Genomic DNA, 20,561 nt, shown 5'->3' with positions numbered 1-20,561 from the left:
GTATGTATCGTATGTATTGTATGTATCATACGTATGTATTGTATGTATCGTATTGTATCATATGTATCGTATGTATCATATGTATTGTATGTATCATATGTATCATATGTATTGTATGTATTGTATCATATGTATTGTATGTATCGTATGTATTGTATGTATCATATGTATTGTATGTATCATATGTATCGTATGTATCATATGTATTGTATGTATTGTATCATATGTATTGTATGTATTCTATTGTATCATATGTATTGTATGTATCATATGTATTGTATGTATCATATGTATCATATGTATTGTATGTATTGTATCATATGTATTGTATGTATTCTATTGTATCATATGTATCGTATGTATCATATGTATTGTATGTATCATATGTATCATATGTATTGTATCATATGTATTGTATCATATGTATTGTATGTATCGTATGTATTGTATGTATCATATGTATTGTATGTATCATATGTATTGTATGTATTGTATGTATTGTATCATACAGTGCCTTGCGAAAGTATTCGGCCCCCTTGAACTTTGCGACCTTTTGCCACATTTCAGGCTTGAAACAAAGATATAAAACTGTATTTTTTTGTGAAGAATCAACAACAAGTGGGACTCAAACATGAAGTGGAACGACATTTATTGGATATTTAAAACTTTTTTAACAAATCAAAAACTGAAAACTTGGGCGTGCAAAATGATTAATACTTTGTAGCGCCACCTTTTGCTGCGATTACAGCTGTAAGTCGCTTGGGGTATGTCTCTATCAGTTTTGCACATCGAGAGACTGAAATTTTTGCAAAACAGCTCGAGCTCAGTGAGGTTGGATGGAGAGCATTTGTGAACAGCAGTTTTTAGTTCTTTACACAGATTCTCGATTGGATTCAGGTCTGGACTTTGACTTGGCCATTCTAACACCTGGATATGTTTATTTTTGAACCATTCCATTGTAGATTTTGCTTTATGTTTTGGATCATTGTCTTGTTGGAAGACAAATCTCCATCCCAGTCTCAGGTCTTTTGCAGACTCCATCAGGTTTTCTTCCAGAATGGTCCTGTATTTGGCTCCATCCATCTTCCCATCAATTTTAACCATCTTCCCTGTCCCTGCTGAAGAAAAGCAGGCCCAACCATGATGCTGTCACCACCATGTTTGACAGTGGGGATGGTGTGTTCAGGGTGATGAGCTGTGTTGCTTTTACGCCAAACATAACGTTTTGCATTGTTGCCAAAAAGTTCAATTTTGGTTTCATCTGACCAGAGCACCTTCTTCCACATGTTTGGTGTGTCTCCCAGGTGGCTTGTGGCAAACTTTAAACGACACTTTTCATGGATATCTTTAAGAAATGGCTTTCTTCTTGCCACTCTTCCATAAAGGCCAGATTTGTGCAATATACGACTGATTGTTGTCCTATGGACAGAGTCTCCCACATCAGCTGTAGATCTCTGCAGTTCATCCAGAGTGATCATGGGCCTCTTGGCTGAATCTCTGATCAGTCTTCTCCTTGTATGAGCTGAAAGTTTAGAGGGACGGCCAGGTCTTGGTAGATTTGCAGTGGTCTGATACTCCTTCCATTTCAATATTATCGCTTGCACAGTGCTCCTTGGGATGTTTAAAGCTTGGGAAATCTTTTTGTATCCAAATCCGGCTTTAAACTTCTTCACATCAGTATCTCGAACCTGCCTGGTGTGTTCCTTGTTCTTCATGATGCTCTCTGCGCTTTTAACGGACCTCTGAGACACTCACAGTGCAGGTGCATTTATACGGAGACTTGATTACACACATGTGGATTGCATTTATCATCATTAGTCATTTAGGTCAACATTGGATCATTCAGAGATCCTCACTGAACTTCTGGAGAGAGTTTGCTGCACTGAAAGTAAAGGGGCTGAATAATTTTGCACGCCCAATTTTTCAGTTTTTGTTTGTTAAAAACTTTTGAAATATCCAATAAATGTCGTTCCACTTCATGATTGTGTCCCACTTGTTGTTGATTCTTCACAAAAAATACAGTTTTATATCTTTATGTTTGAAGCCTGAAATGTGGCAAAAGGTCGCAAAGTTCAAGGGGGCCAAATACTTTCGCAAGGCACTGTATGTATCATATGTATCGTATGTATCATATGTATTGTATGTATTGTATCATATGTATTGTATGTATCATATGTATCGTATGTATCATATGTATTGTATGTATCATATGTATCGTATGTATCATATGTATTGTATGTATCATATGTATTGTATGTATCATATGTATTGTATGTATTGTATCATATGTATTGTATGTATCATATGTATTGTATGTATCATATGTATTGTATGTATCATATGTATCATATGTATTGTATGTATTGTATCGTATGTATTGTATGTATCGTATGTATCATATGTATTGTATGTATTGTATGTATTGTATGTATGTATGTATTGTATGTATTGTATCATATGTATCATATGTATTGTATGAATCGTATCGTATGTATTGTATGTATCATATGTATTGTATGTATCATATGTATCATATGTATTGTATGTATTCTATTGTATCATATGTATTGTATGTATCATATGTATTGTATCATATGTATTGTATCATATGTATTGTATGTATCGTATGTATTGTATGTATCATATGTATGTATGTATTGTATGTATTGTATCATATGTATCATATGTATTGTATGTATTGTATCGTATGTATTGTATGTATCGTATGTATTGTATGTATCATATGTATGTATCTATTGTATATATCATATGTATCGTATGTATCATATGTATTGTATGTATTGTATCATATGTATTGTATGTATCATATGTATCGTATGTATCATATGTATTGTATGTATTGTATCATATGTATTGTATGTATTATATTGTATCATATGTATCGTATGTATCATATGTATTGTATGTATTGTATCGTATGTATTGTATGTATCGTATGTATTGTATCATATGTATCATATGTATCGTATGTATTGTATGTATCGTATTGTATCATATGTCTCATATGTATCGTATGTATTATATGTATCGTATTGTATCGTATGTATCGTATGTATGTATGTTTTTCGCGACAAAGAGCCATGTCAAAGTTACGCTACAGGAAACCCAGCCAGAGTAGACTAATCAGAGCAAGAGAAAACTCCTTCATGAGCCTCACAGTAAAGTAGGCTACGTAAGGTCATAGGTCATATCTTCTATCCCGATAACACAGTAATCCCCTTTAATTCTGAAGTCACAAAGAGTCAATGGATCTTTTAAAGCCTTTACATGATAGTTGCCAGGGCTTTCAAAACACCACATCTTCAGGGTTTTAACTTCAAAAGTGCCGAATTCGCTGTGCTATTTCTGTCACTCTTTCAACCTTTTTGCTTCTTTCCAAGTATTAGCGACAATGAGCTACAGTTGGATCAGTGACACCATTGATGTCATCAATGACATCAGCCAAATGTCTACCTTCTGTTGCCATAGATATCTCTCTCTCTTTCTCATATATGCATTTGGCATACAGCAGTGTTTTCAAGCTCAGAACAAACAAAAACCTACCCCATAAACAAAAACACAATGCAGAATCTGAATCTCTAGACACATGAAAGGGTGAATCCTACACAGTTTCCACACCACCCCTCTGCAGCTTAGCAGGTACAGGGCTACAGAAGGCCATTTTAGCTCCAACATGGCTGCCCTCCCAGCCCTCAACAAGCAGCAGCATGTGTTTCTATCAATCCCCAAAAACTCCTCAGTTCTTCCTCCCTCCCTCTCTGCCCCCTACTTTCCTCCATCTCTTCTTTGCACATATGGCGGTCTCTGCCTAGCTAGCTGACTGCGTGTCTTTGAACAGCTTGTGAGCCCTGGGCCTGTCCCAGACTCCATTCATACAGGCCTCCCACTCTGTGATCGCTGGAGACAGGCAGGTGTGTCTCTGTGTGTGTGTGTGTGTGTGTGTGTGTGTGTGTGTGTGTGTGTGTGTGCATGCAAGAGTGTTTTCTGCCTTTAAGCTGACTCCAGCAGAGATGAAAAAAGCCCAGGAGGGGCGAGAGTTACGCCTGAATGGAGAGAATAAGAGGCAGAACAAACCCACGCATTCACAGACTCAGAACACAGCCACGCATTCACAGACTCAGAACACAGCCACGCATTCACAGACTCAGAACACAGCCACGCATTCGCAGACTCAAAACACAGCCACGCATTCACAGACTCAGAACACAGCCACGCATTCCCAGACTCAAAACACAGCCACGCATTCCCAGACTCAGAACACAGCCAAGCATTCCCAGACTCAGAACACAGCCACGCATTCACAGACTCAGAACACAGCCACGCATTCCCAGACTCAAAACACAGCCACACATTCCCAGACTCAAAACACAGCCACGCATTCCCAGACTCAAAACACAGCCACGCATTCCCAGACTCAAAACACAGCCACGCATTCCCAGACTCAGAACACAACCACGCATTCACAGACTCAGAACACAGCCACGCATTCCCATACTCAAAACACAGATCTATTTTGCATGAAGAAACAACCTGTTATTCATCACAAACTTGGTGAATGTCTGGGGTTTCCCCTCTTCACAGTGCAGAAGGACTGCATTTATTCAGTGGACACCACTCGTTGTTATTGCAACACACCTGTCATAATTGTTTTCTTTACTAATAACGTTTCACGTTCAAAACTGTGCACTCTCCTCAAACAATAGCATGGTATTCTTTCACTGTAATAGCTACTGTAAAGTGGTCAGTGCAGCTAGATTAACAAGAGTTTAAGCTTTCTGACAATATCAGATATGTCTATGTCCTGGGAAATGTTCTTGTTATTTACAACCTCATGCTAATCGCATTAGCCTATGTTAGCTCAACCATCCCGCAGGGGACCCACCATATCCTGAAGAAGATAAAGCAGAGGTATATTATAATATATTATAATATTATTGTTATTATTATTGCTAAAGGTACTGCATAGGTGTAAACATACATTTTTAGCAAGAGATAGCACTCGTATAGTCTAAGAAAGTAGCAGAAATGTGCAGAAAGTAGTTTTGAATGCATTTTATTGAAGGGAAACAATAACAGTCTTGAACTTTTTAGGCAACATAATGATGTATTCTTCTATACTGTACAATGTAGAAGTCATCTTCAAAATACTAGTCTTCTCACATTTTTTAACCATTGCCAACACCCACAAGGGGTATAAACAACAACAATAAGAATAAAATAAGATAACAGATACAAAACAAAAACGTGAAGAACATAAATCAAATCAACTCTAATTAGCACATGTAGGACAGTATGCAAGTGTGTGTGCAGGGACTTTGCAGATGTATTTATCACAGGTGCAGCAAATAGTATTTGTTTTACAGTCCTTCTTTGGGGAGCAGAATTGGCATCTCCTCCTCTTGTCTGCCCCAGCTGCAGCCTCAGGTGGATCAGGACAAGATTCAGCCCCCTGAACAGCTTTCACAAGCGCTGCATAGGCTGCTGTGCGGGGGAGGAGCTCCCTTCTTTGAATGTGTGGGGTTACAAGACCCTTTCCCAGTTGCTCCAGGAACACCCTCCTCTTGTTCTGCTTATCAGACATCAAGGTAGCATTGATCTTGTCAATGATGTTATGGAAGATGACCAGGGGCCAGCGGGCAGTCATCCTCCTGCAGCTGTAAGTTCCAATCACCTTGTCCAGGTTGTCCACACCTCCTTTGTTGTGGTTGTAGTCCAGGATGATGGCTGGCTTCCTGTCCTCACGGTCACTGATCTCAGCCGTTTTGTGCAGTGTGCTCAGGAGGACCACATTCTTGTTCTTCTTTGGGATGTAAGAAACTAGAGTGGTGGTGGGGGTGAAGGCAAGCTTTGATGAGAAGGCATCTCTCTCCCACCTGTTGCGAGGAGTGTAGGGGGGAGCTCAGGCTTGTTCTTTCTAACTGTGCCAACCATGGTGATCTTCCTCTTCAGGAGCTGCTGGCTGAGTTCAAATCAGTAGCACACATAATCTCCATTTCTCATTGTGTGTGTGTGTGTGTGTGTGTCTTTGTGGTTTGTGTGGTGTGTACATGATTTTACAGATGACCCGAAGACAATCGTTATCTCCTGGTGGTGGATAGCTTTCATGGAGATATGAACAAAGGAGATGATTCACTTTTTCTACATTTGGGGCCACTAGAAAAAGTCATCAAATTTCAAGTTGAAAAAATATAATTTAGGGGGTTTTCTCTGCTGTTAAACATAGTGGCGGTTCATGTTTGACCCTTAACCCTAACCCTAGTATTTCTGTGTTCCGGTCCAAATTGAACGTCCCATTATAGCTGATTACAAATCCATAACAATACATATATTATCACCTAATCTTGTGTTAGATTTTTTTAATCAACTTTAGATCTTGTGAACATTACAAGTTTTGAACTTCTATTTGATATTTATGGCCTGTAGGCCTTATTGACCTGAGCTCATACAACTCGTTAATTAGTAAAAAAATGCATAATGTATGGATTATTTTGACTATAACAAATACTCAGATGAAACATATTGTGCTATTTATCCCAGACTACTTTGTGTCAAAGTTTAACACAGACTCTCTCTCCCCCTCACCAGTGTCATGATCAAAGATATAATCAAGAGCCTCACATACAGTATATCGTTTGGTCATTGTGCTGCCACAGAATAAAGGCCCAAAAAAGAGCTTTATATACCAGAGCTGAGAGAAAAGTTCTATATATTATTAAAACAATGTTGCGATTGTTTGTGAGAATGCCAACAGGTGTGGTTCCCGTGGGGAAAAGATTCTATTGGGGAAGATTCCCGTTGTCACGTTCGCTATCTTCAAATTCCCTGTCATAGATGAGCCAAGGTGCAGGTGCATGTTAAACCAGGTAAACAGAAACCGACCGTGGCACACACAAACACACACAGAATATAAATAACTACCCATAACCTAGGTGGGGAAAAAGGCTGCCTAAGTATGATTCCCAATCAGAGTCAACGATAGACAGCTGCCTCTGATTGGGAACCTCACTTTGCCAAAAACAAAGAAATAGACAACATAGGATGCCCACCCAAATCACACCCTGACCTAACCAAATAGAGAAATAAAATGGCTCTCCAAGGTCAGGGTGTGACACCCGTGGAGGTTGCCATGGAAGCTAAGAAGGGGAGTAGGGTGTGTGTGTGTGTGTGTGTGTGTGTGTGCTCAAACACACATGCATGTGGGGGTCTGGGAGAGGAAGTGTGTCCATCTGATGAATGGGCATGTGCCTGAACTCAATTTTAAACACTAATTGTAGTCTCACCCACTCATTTCTAATGACCGGTCATTTTGACCAGAACACCACAGGTGGACAGAAGCGGACAAAAACACCCAACATGTAATGAAAATCATCAACATGTATTTTGTGTGTTCAGATGCCCTGTGTGGACAAAGTCATGGATCCTTATGACAATCAGATTAAATGAACTACATTTTCAGAGAGAGAACTTGTAAATCGGTCCAATTCGACCGGAACACAGCAGGAGGGTTAGGACAAAACAAGGGTTAAAAACCTTCTGTTAACTGACCTCATCAGTGGATGATGATTCAAATACATTATATTAACTTAAATACAGTGGCTTGCGAAAGTATTCACCCCCCTGGGCATTTGTTCTATTTTGTTGCCTTGCGAACTGGAATTAAAATTGATTTTGGGGGGTTTGTATCATTTGATTTATACAACATGCCTACCACCACTTTGAAGATGCAAAATATGTTTTATTGTGAAACAAACAATAAATAAAACATAAAACAGTGGGCATAAATATTCACCCCCCAAAATCAATACTTTGTAGAGCCACCTTTTGCAGCAATTACAGCTGCAAGTCTCTCGGGTATGTTTCTATAAGCTTGGCACCTCTAATCACTGGGATTTTTGCCCATTCTTCAAGGCAAAACCACTCCAGCTCCTTCAAGTTGGATGGGTTCCGTTGGTGTACAGCAATCTTTAAGTCATACCACAGATTCTCAATTGGAATGAGGTCAGGCTTTGACTAGTCCATTCCAAGACATTTAAATGTGTTACGATCTACTAGGTGTGGTGGGTGGAATCAGGCGCAGAGAGCAGGGTTCAGTAGTTTCTTCAGATTTATTCCCCAGCGCAACAAAAACAGTCACGCCAACACACAGGGCGTAAATAAGTTGCCAGTCCAAAACAACAACAGGACTAAACAGTCCGGAGAATAAATACAAGAATAAATCACACCATCAAAACACAGAGTAACAAAAACAAGCCCGCACAAATACCCAGCGGGCCTAGTGTCCCTAAATACCCTACAAACAAACCCTAATACAAAACAGGTGTACCCAATTAACCAATAACCCAAAACAAACGGAAAGGGAATCGATGGCAGCTAATAGGCCGGCAACGACGACCACCGAGCACCACCCGAACAGGAAGAGGCACCATCCTCGGCGAGGTTCGTGACAGTACCCCCCCCCCCCCCTGACGCGCGGCTCCCACAGCGCGCCGATCCCGGCCTCGAGGACGACCCGGAGGACGAGGCGCAGGGCGATCCGGGTGGAGGCGATGGAAATCCCTCAAGAGGGAAGGATCTAAAATGTCCCTCCCCGGTACCCAGCACCTCTCCTCCAGACCGTACCCCTCCCAGTCCACGAGGTACTGCAGGCCCCTCACCCGGCGTCTCGAGTCCAGAATAGCTCGTACTGTGTACGCCGGGGACCCCTCGATGTCCAGAGGGGGTGGAGGGACCTCCGGTACCTCACCGTCTTGTTGGGGACCAGCTACCACCGGCCTGAGGAGAGACACATGAAACGAGGGGTTAATACGATAATAAGAGGGAAGTTGCAATCTATAACACACCTCGTTTATCCTCCTCAGGACTTTAAATGGCCCCACACACTGCGGCCCCAGCTTCCGGCAGGGCAGGCGGAGGGGCAGGTTTCGGGTCGAGAGCCAGACCCTGTCCCCTGGTGCGAACACCGGGGCCTCACTGCGGTGGCGTTCAGCGTCTCTCTTCTGCCGTTCACTGGCCTGCCTGAGAGAATCCTGGACTGCCCGCCAGGTCTCTCTAGAGCGCTGTACCCACTCTTCCACCGCAGGAGCCTCTGTCTGACTCTGATGCCACGGAGCCAGGACCGGCTGGTAGCCCAGTACACATTCGAATGGCGACATATTCGTGGACGAATGCCGAAGAGAATTCTGGGCTAACTCTGCCCACGGGACGTACCTCGCCCATTCTCCTGGCCGGTCCTGGCAATACGACCTCAGAAACCTGCCCACTTCCTGGTTTACTCTCTCCACCTGCCCATTACTTTCGGGGTGATAACCAGAGGTAAGGCTGACCGAGATCCCCAGACGCTCCATAAACGCCTTCCAAACCCGAGATGTGAACTGGGGACCCCGATCGGAGACGATATCCTCTGGGACCCCATTGTGCCGGAAGACGTGGGTAAAAAGAGCCTCTGCAGTCTGTAGGGCCGTAGGGAGACCAGGCAATGGGAGGAGACGGCAGGACTTAAAGAACCGATCCACAACGACCAGAACGGTAGTGTTCCCCTGAGATGGGGGAAGATCAGTAAGGAAATCTACCGAGAGATGGGACCATGGCCGTTGTGGAACCGGGAGGGGCTGTAACTTCCCTCTAGGAAGGTGCCTAGGAGCCTTACTCTGGGCGCATACCGAACAGGAAGAGACATAGAGCCTCACATCCCTAGCTAAGGTGGGCCACCAGTATTTCCCTCTAAGACCCCGCACTGTCCTATCGATCCCCGGATGACCCGCAGACGGTAGTGTGTGAGCCCACCGAATCAACTTATCACGGACACCAAGCGGTACGTAACTTCTACACTGTGCAGGCGCAGGTTCAACCCTCAACGCCCGCTCGATGTCCGCGTCCACCTCACATACCACTGGGGCCACCAGCCGAGAAGCTGGAAGGATGGGAGTGGGTTCGATAGACCGGTCCTCGGTGTCATAGAGACGGGACAGCGCGTCGGCCTTAGTGTTGAGGGAACCTGGTCTGTAAGAGATCGTAAATCTAAAACGTGTAAAGAACATGGCCCACCTAGCCTGGCGCGGATTCAGTCTCCTCGCTGCTCGAATATACTCCAGATTACGGTGATCAGTCCAGATGAGAAAAGGGTGTTTAGCCCCCTCTAGCCAGTGTCTCCACACCTTCAGGGCCTTTACCATAGCTAGTAACTCCCGGTCCCCCACATCATAGTTCCGCTCTGCCGGACCCAGCTTCTTAGAAAAGAAAGCGCAGGGACGGAGCTTCGGTGGCGTACCCGAGCGCTGAGACAGCACGGCTCCAACCCCAGCCTCGGACGCATCCACCTCCACTATGAATGCTAACGAAGGGTCCGGATGCGCCAACACGGGAGCCCCAGTGAACAGTGCCTTCAACTGGTTGAAGGCTCCATCAGCCTCTGCTGACCACCGCAAATGCACCGGCCCTCCCTTCAGCAGTGAGGTAATGGGCGCCACTACTTGGCCAAAACCCCGGATAAACCTCCGGTAGTAATTGGCAAACCCTAAAAACCGCTGCACCTCCTTTACCGTGGTCGGAGTCGGCCAATTACGCACGGCGTTAACGCGGTCACACTCCATCATCATCCCCGAGCTGGAAATGCGATAAACCAAGAAAGAAACGGCTGGTTTGGAGAACACACATCTCTCAGCCTTGACGTATAGGTCATGCTCCAGCAGTCGCCCAAGAACCTTGCGCACCAGGGAAACATGCGCGGTGCGTGTGGCAGAATAAATCAAGATGTCATCAATATAGACTACCACACCCTGCCCGTGCAAGTCCCTGAGAATCTCATCTACAAAGGATTGAAAGACGGCTGGAGCATTTTTCAACCCATACGGCATGACGAGGTACTCATAGTGGCCTGATGTGGTACTAAATGCTGTTTTCCACTCGTCTCCTCCCCGAATACGCACCAGATTATACGCGCTCCTGAGGTCCAGTTTTGTGAAGAAACGCGCTCCGTGGAATGATTCCACCGCCGTAGCGATGAGAGGTAGCGGATAACTAAAACCCACTGTGATCGAATTGAGACCTCGATAATCAATGCACGGACGCAGACCTCCCTCCTTTTTCCTCACAAAAAAAAAACTTGAGGAGACGGGTGACATGGAGGGCCGAATGTACCCCTGTCTCAGAGCTTCCGTGACATATGTTTCCATAGCCAGCGTCTCCTCCTGTGACAGTGGGTACACATGACTCCGGGGAAGTGCAGCGTTCTCCAGGAGGTTTATCACGCAATCCCACCGTCGATGGGGTGGTAATTTGGTCGCCTTCCTCTTACTAAAAGCGATAGCCAAATCGGCATATTCTGGGGGAATGCGCACGGTGGAAACCTGGTCTGGACTCTCCACTGTCGTGGCACCAATGGAAACTCCTATACACCTCTCTGAACACTCGTCTGACCACCCCTTAAGAGCCCCCTGTTTCCAGGAAATAAGGGGATTGTGAATAGCCAGCCAGGGAACCCCCAACACCACCGGAAACCCAGGTGAATCAATAAGGTAGAAACTGATCCTCTCCCTATGATTCCCCTGCGTTACCATGTCCAGCGGAATCGTGGCCTCCCTGACCAGCCCTGACCCTAGTGGTCGGCTATCTAAGGAGTGCACGGGGACAGGTGGGTCTATCTGCACTAACGGAATACCCAATTTACGGGCGAGTCCACGATCCATAAAACTCACAGCTGCGCCTGAATCGACTAGCGCCTTATGCTGAAGAGAGGGGAAGAATGCAGGGAAAAAAATTAACAAAAACATGTGACCAACAGGGAGCTCTGGGTGAGTTTGGTGCTTACCCACCTGGGGTGGCCGAGGAGCGTTCTGCCGACCATCTCGACTCCCAGAGGGAGTCCTCCAACACCGGTCCGAAGTGTGTCCTCTCCATCCACAATAGGAGCAGGAGGAGCCCCCTCTGATCCCCCTAGATGCAGCTCCTCCCAACTCCATCGGAGTGGGAGTGGGAGAGCTGGAAGGTGGAATTAACAGGACCCCTTCTGAACGCCCGCGGGCAGCTAGCAGGTTGTCCAATCGAATAGACATGTCTATTAGTTCATCCAGGGAGAGTGTTGTGTCCCTGCAAGCCAGCTCAAGGCGGACGTCCTCCCGGAGACTACACCGGTAATGGTCCATCAGGGCCCTGTCATTCCACCCAGCACCAGCAGCTAGGGTCCTAAACTCCAACGTGAAGTCCTGCGCGCTCCTCGTCTCCTGTCTGAGGTGGAACCCGCCGCTTTACCCTCTGGTGGATGATCGAACACTGCTCGGAAATGGCGGGTGAACTCCAGGTAGTTGTCCCGAGCCGAGTCTGGACAGTTCCAGACTGCGTAAGCCCAGTCCAGGGCCCTGCCCGTTAAACAGGAGACGAGGAGGCTCACACTCTCCTCACCCGAGGGAGCCGGACGCACGGTAGCCAGGTAGAGCTCCAGCTGGAGCAAAAATCCCTGGCACCCAGCAGCCGTTCCATCGTACTCCCTCGGGGGGGAGAGACGTAGTGCGCCGGACCCAGAGGACGACGTAGGTGGAGTAGGTGGTGTCGGCAGTGGGGGAGCTGGGGTAGACGTCGGGAGACCACTCCTCTCCCATCGTTCCATCCTCTCCATCATCTGGTCCATCGCGGTACCAATCCGATGGAGGACAGCTGTGTGGTGATGAACGCGCTCCTCCATAGTGGGGAGAGGAGTGTTCGCTGCTCCTGCTGACTCCATTTCAAAGGTGCGGGCTTCTGTTACGATCTACTAGGTGTGGTGGGTGGAATCAGGCGCAGAGAGCAGGGTTCAGTAGTTTCTTCAGATTTATTCCCCAGCGCAACAAAAACAGTCACGCCAACACACAGGGCGTAAATAAGTTGCCAGTCCAAAACATCAACAGGACTAAACAGTCCGGAGAATAAATACAAGAATAAATCACACCATCAAAACACAGTAACAAAAACAAGCCCGCACAAATACCCAGCGGGCCTAGTGCCCCTAAATACCCTACAAACAAACCCTAATACAAAACAGGTGTACCCAATTAACCAATAACCCAAAACAAACGGAAAGGGAATCGATGGCAGCTAATAGGCCGGCGACGACGACCGCCGAGCACCGCCCGAACAGGAAGAGGCACCATCCTCGGCGAGGTTCATGACAAAATGTTTCCCCTTAAACCACTCGAGTGTTGCTTTAGCAGTATGCTTAGGGTCATTGTCCTGCTGGAAGGTGAACCTCCATCCCAGTTTCAAATCTCTGGAAGACTGAAAGAGGTTTCCCTCACAAATTTCCTCTTAATTTACCGCCATCTATCATTCCTTAAATTCTGACCAGTTTCCCTTCCAACGAAAAACATCCCCACAGCATCATGCTGCCACCACCATGCTTCACTGTGGGGATGGTGTTCTCGGGGTGATGAGAGGTGTTGGGTTTGCGCCAGATATAACATTTTCATGGATGGCCAAAATGCTCAATTTAATCTCATCTGACAAGAGTACCTTCTTCCACATGCTTGGGGAATCTCCGACATGACTTTTGGTGAACAGCAAAAGGAAAGCAAATGGCTTTTTTCCGGCCAATCTTCCATAAAGCCCAGCTCTGTGGAGTGTACGGCTTAAAGTGGTCATATGGACAGATACTCCAATCTCCGCTGTGGAGCTTTTCAGCTTATCTTTGGTCTCTTTGTTGCCTCTCTGATTAATGCCCTCCTTGCCTGGTCTGTGAGTTTTGGTGGGCGGCCCTCTCTTGGCAGGTTCGTTGTGGTGCCAGAATTCTTTATTTTTTTTCCTAATGGATTTAATGTTGCTCTGTGGGATGTTCAAAGTTTTGGATCATTTTTATAACCCAACCTTGATCTGTACTTCTCCACAACTTTGTCCCTGACCTGCTTGGAGAGCTCTTTGGTCTTCATGGTGCCACTTGCTTGGTGGTGCCCCTTGCTTAGTAGTGTTGCAGAATTAGGGTGCCTTTCAGAACAGGTACTATACTGATACTGATATCATGTGACAGATCATGTGACACAGATTGCACACAGGTGGACTTTACTTCATGAATTATGTGACTTCTGAAGGTAATTGGTTGCACCAGATCTTATTTAGGGGCTTCATAGCAAAGGGGGTGAATGAATATGCTGGCATCACAGTTTTTATTATTTTAGATTTTTTTTTTTCCGTTTCACTTCCCCAATTTGAACTATTTTGTGTGGGTCTATTACATGAAATACAAATAAAAATCAATTTAAATTACATGTTGTAATGCTACAAAATAGGAAAAAATGCCAAGGGGGATGAATACTTTTGCAAGGCACTGTACCTTCTGTTAACCGTCCTCAGTGGATTAATGATATGCCTTCTGTTATCTGTCCCTCAACAGTTGGTGCAATGCTACATACATTATCTATGACATCATCACAACAGTGGATTGTTCTTCAGTATGAATCACAGTCATTGGGATGAGTCAGAGGATGTGTTCCTATTTGGCACCCTATTATACTATATAGTGCACTACTTTTGACCAGGGCCTCATAGGGCTCTGGAACAATAGGGTGCCATTTGGAACACTTCCAGAGAGAGTAGTTGTACCATATCCATTAAGTTGTGAGGGAAGCCTCACCATTGGATTAATTTATCTGCAGTGCAGTGCAGCGTATTGACGGCAAACTACAGAGTTGATTTGTCTGCACTGATCATCACAGAATATACAGACCTTTATTATGTGTCCTATCGGCACTCTTCACAGCAGTAACAAAACAAACCCATTGAGACGCTGTTGCAGAGCAGATAGACATGACAACAGCAGGACAACAGCAGGCCAATAGCAAAACGAAGAGACAACTCTGGGTCAGAGTGTGTGCAAACTTTTGTTCCCGCCAAGCACCAACACACCACATATGTCTTTTAGTCCGTTCTGATGGCCTTGAGCCCATTAAACCCAGGTCCCACAGCAGAGCCCAATGAACCTCAGCCCTACAGCAGAGCCCAATGGGACTAATAATGGGACACACTAAAATAGGGGTCTAGACAGAGCGAAGTCCAGCTGCTTCAGAGTCATCAGGCTTTGGCAAAATTAGTCCAATCAGCTGAAGCTTAGACACCCCATGATGAGGCGACGGAACTGTGTGCGTGTGCGGGTTTTTGAGTTTTATTGTGCATGTTTGTGAGTGTGCCTACTGCTACCCTGGAGGGAGGTGAAGGACTATGTCGAGTGCCTCCTCTCTTCTTAAAATGCTACCCTGGAGGGAGGTGAAGGACTATGTTGAGTGCCTCCTCTCTTCTTAAAATGCTACCCTGGAGGGAGGTGAAGGACTATGTTGAGTGCCTCCTCTCTTCTTAAAATGCTACCCTGGAGAGAGGTGAAGGACTATGTTGAGTGCCTCCTCTCTTCTTAAACGCTACAGTAAATTAACAAGGGAAAATACTGAGGGGTGTTGGGGGGGGGGGGAGGATTACACCAGAGAGAAAACCCTCATTAAATACCAGCATAGAGACATTGAGTGAATTCACATCAAAGTGCTTAGAACACATAGAGATTAGTACTATTATAGGTAGTAAATCTGAGAACACCATTAAAGATGCAGCCATTAAAATGTCTGAGTACTACTGATGCTTTTAAAAGCTGATGCTTATCCTGAACTAAATGAATAGAGGTTAAATATATACATATTTTTGTACAATTATCGAGTAAGGACATTTAGCGGCACGAAGATAATAAAATTAGACACAATAAATGTATACTAAAAGCAATTCAGAATTAATCTATTACTCCGGGTATCAAATTAGACAGAAACTAATACTCATTGATGGGATATTGTAAAGCACGGAGAAACCAATATAATATAGCTAAATGAAATTATTTCAACGAGTGGAATACAATGAGAGGGGTATGATGCAGTGTAGAGGCATTAAGCCCAGAGAGGAGGTAGGCAGGGGGGACATGCTGGTCTGAGCCCAAACCCCAAACCACACGACTAACAACGTTGGCCACTTTATGGACAACTACCTCTCCCCCTACTGTATTTATTTATTTTGCTCCTTTGCACCCCATTATTTATATCTCTACTTTGCACATTCTTCCACTGCAAATCAACCATTCCAGTGTTTTACTTGCTATATTGTATTTACTTTGCCACCATGGCTTTTTTTTTGTTGCCTTTACCTCCCTTATCTCACCTCATTTGCTCACATCGTATATAACATAGTTTTCTGCTGTATTATTGACTGTATGTTTGTTTTACTCCATGTGTAACTCTGTGTTGTTCTATGTGTCAAACTGCTTTGCTTTATCTTGGCCAGGTCGCAATTGTAAATGAGAACTTGTTCTCAACTTGCCTATCTGGTTAAATAAAGGTGAAATAAATAAATGAATAAAAAAACTCTCATCCTGGAATATCCTAGGCCTGAGGTCATCTACGTTTGGCCTGAAGAGCAGGAATGCAGACTTTGAAATACAGAAATTGTTATTCTAGAAGAACCACGATATAGAGGAGATGGACCCACTGGTTTGTCCTCTGGGTTACAGAGAGCTGGTAGTCCAGTGGTGCATGGTTCTAAGACACTGCATCATAGTGTTTGAGGCGTCACTACAGACAGCCTGGTTCGAATCCAGGCTGTATCACAACCGGCCGTGACTGGGAGTCCCATAGGCTCGTCCAGGTTTCACCGGGGTACGCCATCATTATAAATAAGAATTTGTTTGTTCTTAACTAGCTAACTTAAAAATGTCTCCGGGAAGAATTGGCAGCAGTTTTACGGGCGCTTAACCAATTGTTCTATTATGTGTTATTTTGTACATAATATTTCTGCAACCGTATCTTACAGCAAAAAAGAGCTTCTGGATATGAGGACAGCGATCACTCACCTCGGATTAGACAAAGAGCTTCTGGATATGAGGACAGCGATCACTCACCTCGGATTAGACAAAGAGCTTCTGGATATGAGGACAGCGATCACTCACCTCGGATTAGACAAAGAGCTTCTGGATATCAGGACAGCGATCACTCACCTCGGATTAGACAAAGAGCTTCTGGATATGAGGACAGCGATCACTCACCTCGGATTAGACAAATATTTGTTCTACAACAAGGAGGACACACAGGACATTCTCCAAACACCCTCAAGGCCAACATCCCCGCTATTTGCAAGAGGAAGAGGCGCAGGACAATAAGCGGGATGCCTCGATAGGATCCGCCGACGGCGAGTGGAAAAGCTGATCACGAATATCCTAACGGGACATCAAAAACTGTAATATCCTATGTTTCATGGAATTGTGGCTGAATGATGACATGGATATTCAGCTAGTGGGATATACGCTGCACCAGCAAGATAGAACAGCACACTCTGGTAAGACCAGGGGGGGTGGTCTGTGCATATTTGTAAACAACAGCTGGTGCACGAAATCTAAGGAAGTCTCTAGATTTTGCTCGCCTGAAGTAGAGTATATTGTGATAAATTGCAGGCCACACTACCTGCCTAGAGAGTTTTCAGCTATACTTTCGTGGCTGTTTATTTACCACCATAGACAGATGCTGGCACTAAGACCGCACTCAGTCAGCTGTATAAGGAAATAAGCAAACAGGAACCCACTCACCCAGAGGCAGCGCTCCTAGTGGCCAGAGACTTTAATACAGGGAAACTTAAATCAGTTCTACCAAATTTCTATCAACATGTTAAATGTGCAACCAGAGGAGAAAAACATTCTAGATCACCTGTACTCCACACACAGAGACGCATACAAATCTCTCCCTCCCCCACCATTTGGTAAATCCAACCACAACTCTATTCTCCTGATTCATGCTTACAAGCAAAAAATTAAAGCATGATGCACCAGTGACACTGTCTATAAAAAAAGTGGTCAGATGAAGCAGATGCTAAACTACAGGACTGTTTTGCTAGCACAGACTGGAACATGTTCCAGGATTCTTCCGATGGCATTGAGGAGTACACCACATCAGTCACTGGCTTCATCAATAAGTGTATCGATGACGTTGTCCCCACAGTGACCGTACGTACATACCCCAACCAGAAGCCATGGATTACAGGCAACATCCGCACTGAGCTAAAGCGTAAAGCTGCCGCTTTCAAGGTGCGGGACTCTAACCCGGAAGCTTATAAGAAATCCTGCCATGCCCTGCGACAAACCATCAAACAGGCAAAGTGTCAATACAGGACTAAGATTGAATCATACTACACCGGCTTCAACGCTCGTCCTATGTGGCAGGGCTTGCAAACTGTTACAGACTACAAAGGGAAGCACAGCTGCGAGCTGCCCAGTGACACGAGCCTACCAGACGAGCTAAATCACTTCTATGCTCGCTTCAAGGCAAGCAACACTGAAGCATAAATGAGAGCATCAGCTGTTCCAGACGACTGTGTGATCACGCTCTCCACAGCCGATGTGAGTAAGACCTTTAAACAGGTCAATATTCACAAGGCTGCGGGGCCAGATGGATTACCAGGACGTGTGCTCCGGGCATGTGCTGACCAACTGGCAGACGTCTTCACTGACATTTTCAACATGTCTCTGATTGAGTCTGTAATACCAACATGTTTCAAGCAGACCACCATGGTCCCTGTACCCAAGAACACAAAGGCAACCTGCATAAATGACTACAGACCCGTAGCACTCACGTCCGTAGCCATGAAGTGCTTTGAAAGGGTGGTAATGGCTCACATCAACACCATTGTCCCAGAAACCCTAGACCCACTCCAATTTTCATACCGCCCAAACAGTTCCACAGATGATGCAATCTCTCTATTGCACTCCACAATAGCCTTTCCCACCTGGACAAAAGGAAAAAAATATGTGAGATTGACTACAGCTCAGCATTCTAGACCAGAGTACCCTCAAAGCTCATCACTAAGCTAAGGATCCTGGGACTAAACACCTCCCTCTGCAACTGGATCCTGAACTTCCGGACGGGCCGCCCCCAGGTGTTGAGGGTAGGTAGCAACACATCTGCCACGCTGATCCTCAACGCTGGAGCCCCCCCGGGGTGCATGCTCAGTCCCCTCCTACACTCCCTGTTCACCCACGACTGCATGGCCAGGCACGACTCCAACACGATGATTAAGTTTGCAGATGACACAACAGTGGTACGCCTGATCACCAACAACAGCCTTTAGCGAGGAGGTCAGAGACCTGGCAGTGTGGTGCCGGAATAACAACCTATGCTTTAACGTAACCAAGACTAAGGAGATGATTGTGGACTACAGGAAAAGGAGGGCCGAGCATGCCCCCATTCTCATTGACGGGGCTGTAGTGGAGCAGGTTGAGAGCTTCAAGTTCCTTGGTGTCCACATCAACAACAAACTAGAATGGTCCAAACACACCAAGACAGACTTGAAGAGGGCACGACAAAGCCTATTCCCCCTCAGGAGACTAAAAAGATGGATCCTGAGATCCTCAAAAGGTTCTACAGCTGCAACTTCGAGAGCATCCTCACTGGTTGCATCACCGCCTGGTATGGCAATTGCTTGGCCTCTGACCGCAAGGCACTACAGAGGGTAGTGCGTATGGCCCAGTACATCACTAGGGCTAAGCTTCCTGCCATGCAGAACATCTACACCAGGCGGTGTCAGAAAAAGGCCCTAAGAATTGTCAAAGACCCCAGACACCCCAGTCATATACTGTTCTCTCTACTACCGTATGGCGAGCGGTACCAGAGTGCCAAGTCCAGCACAAAAAGGCTTCTCAACAGTTTTTACCTCCAAGCCATAAGACTCCTGAACAGGTAATCCAAAAAGTGTGCCACCCCAACCCCTCTTTTACATTTGATATAGAGCAGACCCAGTCCATTAAATTAATCAAATCAGGAGCATCTGGTTAGAAATAAATAAGGTAATGATCTCGACAGAGACAAATGCCCTGCTGTGTGCTACCTAAATCCCCCAACTAGAATCCCCATGCTTTAATGAAGACAGCTTCTCCATCCTAGAGGGGGAGAATAACCATTTCCAGGCTCAGGGACATGTACTAGTCTGTGATGATCTAAATGCCAGAACTGGACAAGAAACTGACACCCTCAACGCACAGGGGGATAAACACCTACCTGGAGTTGATACCCTTCATTCCCCCTAGACACAACTACGACAACACAACCAACAAAAACGGGTCACAACTCCTGCAGCTCTGTCGCACGCTGGGTATGTACATAGTCAATAATATGCTTCTAGGGGACTCCTATGGTAGGTACAACTATAGCTCAGCTCTTGGCAGAAGCACTGTAGACTACTTTATCAATCTACTTGAACAGAGCAATACTCAACCATGAGGCATTGAAGCCAAGCAAACTGCATGCTATTAGGAAATGCTATAGATGGAAATAGGATAGTGTAGAAACCTAACAAAAAGACATTGGCCAACAACAAATTCAATCTCTCCTAGACATCTACCTGAAAAAAATATTTCCCTAAAGTAGTGAAGTGAAGGTACCTATCAGCTAACATCACATTTAATTTCCGGCAGACAACCTAAGACAACTAACAACAATGAGAAATGGTTTGATGAAGAATGCAAAAACCTAAGAAAGTAATTGAGAAACCTATGCAACCAAAAACAGAGA

At 45.1% G+C, this 20,561-nt stretch overlaps 1 protein-coding gene across 3 annotated transcripts in view; it reads right to left on the bottom strand.

The window, feature by feature from the left end:
- Positions 1-20,561, bottom strand: part of LOC110504371 (glutamate receptor 3) — a 231,947-nt gene that overhangs the window by 90,363 nt on the left and 121,023 nt on the right. The window lies entirely within an intron of this gene.

The sequence above is a fragment of the Oncorhynchus mykiss genome, chromosome 25 (genome assembly GCF_057628025.1).
Source record: "Oncorhynchus mykiss isolate SJ-2025 chromosome 25, ASM5762802v1, whole genome shotgun sequence".
Taxonomy (NCBI): domain Eukaryota; kingdom Metazoa; phylum Chordata; class Actinopteri; order Salmoniformes; family Salmonidae; genus Oncorhynchus; species Oncorhynchus mykiss.
Note: the sequence above shows the minus strand (reverse complement) of the source record. Positions and strands in the feature narration are given on the sequence as shown.